The sequence below is a fragment of the Crocuta crocuta genome, unplaced genomic scaffold (assembly GCF_008692635.1).
Source record: "Crocuta crocuta isolate KB4526 unplaced genomic scaffold, BGI_CrCroc_1.0 scaffold51, whole genome shotgun sequence".
NCBI classification, from domain to species: Eukaryota; Metazoa; Chordata; class Mammalia; order Carnivora; family Hyaenidae; genus Crocuta; species Crocuta crocuta.
Window position 1 is genome coordinate 2958586 of NW_027527624.1, and position 4768 is coordinate 2963353.

At 47.9% G+C, this 4768-nt stretch overlaps 1 long non-coding RNA gene across 1 annotated transcript in view; it reads left to right on the forward strand.

Moving 5' to 3' along the window:
- Positions 1-1429: 1429 nt before the first annotated feature.
- The window catches only part of LOC144238390 (uncharacterized), a 13739-nt gene continuing 10400 nt past the window's right edge, over positions 1430-4768 (forward strand). Inside the window, exon 1 of the long non-coding RNA XR_013337101.1 lies at positions 1430-1494. This is a non-coding gene — a long non-coding RNA (uncharacterized LOC144238390). The remainder of the gene's footprint in view (positions 1495-4768) is intronic.

Consider the following 4768-nt stretch of genomic DNA (forward strand, 5'->3'; position numbering starts at 1 on the left):
TTCTGGTGTGGGGGGGGGGAGGGCGGGGAAGGGAGTGTGTTTTGATGAACTGCAAAAATTAGAGAAGAATCAGGGTACAATGTATAGTCCCAAGAAGGTGAAGAAAGTAGGGGGTGGAGGGGGCAAGCATCAGAGTCCCCCAACCCCATGAAGCAGGTGCAGGAGAGCTGAGGGAGGGTGGGGAAGGACTAAACGGAGCATGTGACAAGCGAGAGAGGGGTGCGCAGGGCCCCCTTCTTCTCTCCAAGGAAGCAGCATCAAAACAGAAGTAGCATCAAATCGGAAGTCTGTAGAATCTCCTAACTCTGCAGCGTCTTGCTTAACGTTCAGAGGTTTCCGAGAGCATTAAGGTTTCTCATTTCTGTTAACGCCTGAATTTGCCAGTGCCCGTTTGTGTATAATCCCCGTTTCCTCTCACGGCTGCCACGGAACATGCCCCATGTTGTTAAACGACGTTTAGGCCCTGCCCACGCAGTCCAGAGGACCTTGTCCAAGGTCGCGCCGTGATCCACAGCCAGGAGTTGGACTCGAGCCCAGATTCTGACTTCTAAGCCTCTGCGTCGGCCATTACTAGCCGACATTCTTGTTGATTCTCCTCGGCCACAAATTTGCAGGCTTCACAAGCCCTAGAGTGAAATTAATGTCTGTAGTAGTTGGTGCCTTCATTCCCTTTGTTTTGGTTCAACTACCTACTGTGGGAACCCGGGTGATCCTCAAAATCAGTCCTGTGCTCTGCCTTTCCCCGCAGTGAACCAGGAGCTGAGCCGTGAGCCTCTGCCCGTGCCCACTGCTCCCGTTTTCACTTTGGTCTTGCTATGGACCCAATGTCTGTGTCCTTCCCGAATCCCTATGTTGAAACCCTAAGCCCTAATGTGATGGCACTAGATGGGGCCTTTGGGAGGTGATTAGGTCGCAAGGGTGTAGGCTTCCTATATAAGACTAGTGCTTTTTTGGTAAATGTATTTATTTATTTTGAGAGAGAGAGAATCCCTAGCAGGCTTCACACTGTCAGTGCAGAGTCTGATCTGGGGCTTGAACTCATGAACCTGTGAGATCATGACCTGAGCAGAAATCAAGAGTCAGACACTCAACCGACTGAGCCACCCAGGGGCCCCAGGACTAGTGCTCTTATAGGAAGAGACACAAGAGAGCTTGCTTCCTCTCTCTCTCTCCTACCATGCGAAGACACAGCGAGAAGATGGCTATCTGTAAAGGCGGAAGAGGTATCTCACCGGGATTGGACCAGATGGGCACCCTGATCTCGGGCTTCCCAGCCTCGAAAAGTGTGAGAAATAAATTTACGTTGCTTCAGCCGCCTGTCTATGGTATTCTTGTAACAGCAGCCTTAGCTGACTAAGGCAGGACTTTGTGGGATTTGTGGTTCTCTGCGGTATATGCACTTAAGGATATAATGTCGTTTCAGGTTTCTCCTGGTACCTTGAAAGATACAAAATGCCTTTGGTGTCCTTAAGTAGTGACCCCAAAAGATGACACGTGAGTATCTGGACCTTTGCCTCTGAGGTATGTCTAAATACAGGAAGAGAGTAATTTCCAAAGTAGTACCAAAAGGGATCCTCCAAGGTCCAGGCAGGAAAACATCCTTCCATCCTCCTCCGCCTCCAGTCCTGAGTCCCTGGAAGAGAGAACATTGGCTGTTTATATAAAAGCCATTCTACCCCTACCTCTATACCATGGCTTTCCATTTCCGGGAGACCCAGCTTCTACTGTGGTACATACATGCCAGATAGGTGACTAGATTCTCCTGAAGAGTCTCTTGAAGCTAGTCCTGGCTAACGGGACCTAAGAGAAAAGTGTGCTCTATGAAAGAAAGGGTCGATTCCCATGATAAGAGATTCACAGAAGGAAGCAGCCATGTTTTTTACTGGCTGCTGTTGAGACTCTATGTGATGCTTGGGTCTTTGGCAGCCATCTTGTGACTCTGAGGATAGACGTCGCAACATTATGAGGTGCTGAGTGAAAGAATGGGGGAGCCTTGGATGCCATCTGTGAAGTGTGGCACCGAACTGGGAATCATCCTTTTTCTTGCCTCCTTGCTTTACAGGATGAGTGTTCTTATTGCTTGAACTACTTTTAACTGAATACTTAGGACCTGCAGCTGAAAACATCCCACCCCACTCTTGCCCCCTACTTCCCTTACACACTCATTCTCCCCGAGCTGTCAAGGCAGCTCCCTCCTCACAAACACGACATAGTCTCCAGACTCATTTCTTTTGGCACCAGGTTTAAAAGCTGCATATGTACACACACACACACACACACACACACTTATGAAGCCTCGATTTGCTTCCCGTCAGTTCAGTGTGTGTGTGTGTGTGTGTGTGTGTGTGTGTGTGATGTATTTTAAGTGCCCAGGGAATACTGATGAAAAGAAGAAAGTACACAAATGTATAGTGACAGTGACGACTGGCTCTGAGTCATAGCCAGTCGGGGTGATGAATGAGATGCCCCTCAGCTATGTGGGAGGTGGTGGGTCACCTTTATTCAGGGATTGCTCCTGTCCTTCCTTTTTAAAAAAAAATTTTTTTTAACGTTTTTTATTTATTTCTGAGAGTGACAGCATGAGCAGGGGAGGGTCAGAGAGAGAGGGAGACACAGAATCCGAAACAGGCTCCAGGCTCTGAGCTGTCAGCACAGAGCCCGATGCGGGGCTCGAACCTACGAACCATGAGATCATGATCATGCTTAACCGGCTGAGCCACCCGGGTGCCCCGCTCCTGTCTTTCCTGAGGTTCCTGTCCGGGAGACATGTGTATTCCATCAAGTCAGCACTAGCAGGAAATTCCAACACGGGCTGGATTTGCCATTCAGGGCTACCGATGTCCCAGTAGTAGGCTCCGAGTAAGGGATGGGAGGCATTTAGAGTAGGGTCCGGGGAAGCGCTGCTCTGGATTTACATGGCTAAGTAGAAGGATGGCTTCATGCAGGGCGAAGGTGTAAAGGACGGTGCCTCGGGACACAGGAGCCATGTGATCCCAGTGAGAGCCAAGCGTGGGGCCACTAGACATAGTCAGATATGAACCCAGCCATTAGGAAAGCACATCTGCGAGGTCCAGGGAAAGAACACGTAAGAGGCTAAGGTTGTGTTCACTTATGGAAAGGCAGAGCTTGGAAGAGTTAGTGTAGAGGATCGGTTGGCCTGGGAAGGGCAGGGTAGGCATGAAGCCAGGCAGTGGGGAGGAGAAAGACTCAGTCCACTGCAGGGGGAAGAAAGCCACACAGGAGGATTTCTAGAACAGTACTCATCACGGACAAGCATAGTCACAGAGAGCGGGCTTTGGTCTGGGCTCCTCAGAAGGAAATAGCACTTGAAGGGGACCGAAGGCTGAAGACAGACGGGAATTACCCGAGAGATAGCTTNAGGGGGAAGAAAGCCACACAGGAGGATTTCTAGAACAGTACTCATCACGGACAAGCATAGTCACAGAGAGCGGGCTTTGGTCTGGGCTCCTCAGAAGGAAATAGCACTTGAAGGGGACCGAAGGCTGAAGACAGACGGGAATTACCCGAGAGATAGCTTTTGTTAAAAAAAAAAAAAAAAAANCATGCTCTGTCTCTCTCTCTCAAATATAAATAAACATTTAAAAAATTGAAAAATGGATCCTGAATCCCACCCATTTCCACCCAGCATTCGGATTCAGGCATTTCAGAGATTCTGATTGATGGATCCCTGGAATTTACATTTTGAGAGATTTTCAGGGGATTCCAATGTTCAGACAGGTCTCAGAATGTCAGAATTAGCAGTAAGAACATTGACCCTGGGGGGTTAGGGACTGAGGGTGAGCATGCAGTCGGGCCTCAGGGGTCAGTTCAAGGATGTAGACTCTCTCCTCCGGGAAATTACAGAATTACACAACAGGGGGNGGGGCGGTGCCGGCCAGCCTGCGGAGAGCACGCATATCTGTGCTGGTGTCTTTACACCTGAGAAAGCTTAGTGCAGAGGGGGTTTGCCCAAGGTCACAACTGCAGGAAAGGGTGGGACTGGGAAGTGGGCCCAGGTGTCTCTTGTCTGCCACTAACCTCGGCAGAGTGACTTTAGGAAGGAGGAACGTGCCACTTGCTGTGGATACTTCACTGCGCACTTGAGAAGCCTGTGTTGTGGGGTTAGAAGGGGAGGAAGCTTAAACACTGTGGCCGGTGTTCTTTCTAGATTTTCCCAGTCAACAGCAAGAACTATGTTCCTTTGGCTTCTGCAATGGATACTTGGGGCGGCAATGCATTAGGCCTTAAGTTAAAGCAGCAATTAAAATATTATACAAAGCATTCCTTTGTTTATAACATATTAATTTATTATGAGGTAGTTTACTTTCTTCTATGTTGAGTTTAATGAGTGTCTTTCAGAAAAACTGTAAACGGCGTGCTTGCAGAGAGGAGGCAATGTTGCTTTTTTAATAAACAATGTACCTGTCACCAGATGTTATGAAGATTGATTACTAATGCATTTTTAATGCAGATAATTTATTAGATAATAGGGTTTTTCCCCTCTAAGTTTCCAGTAGGAGGAAATCACTGAGTTTTTCCATTTTAAATTAAAGGCTTTCTACAATTGGTTTTTCAATAAGCCTTAAAATGGATGATCAAATTCAATTATGTAACAAACACACTTAGGATGAAGCCCACTGCTGACGCTTTGTATGACTGCTCATACTTTTATGTCTAAATTCCAACAAACCTTGAGAGCAAGCACTGAAAATGACCCATGCCCTAACCAAGGTGTCGAGTAGAGCAGAATTAGTATCTAGGAAGCGCT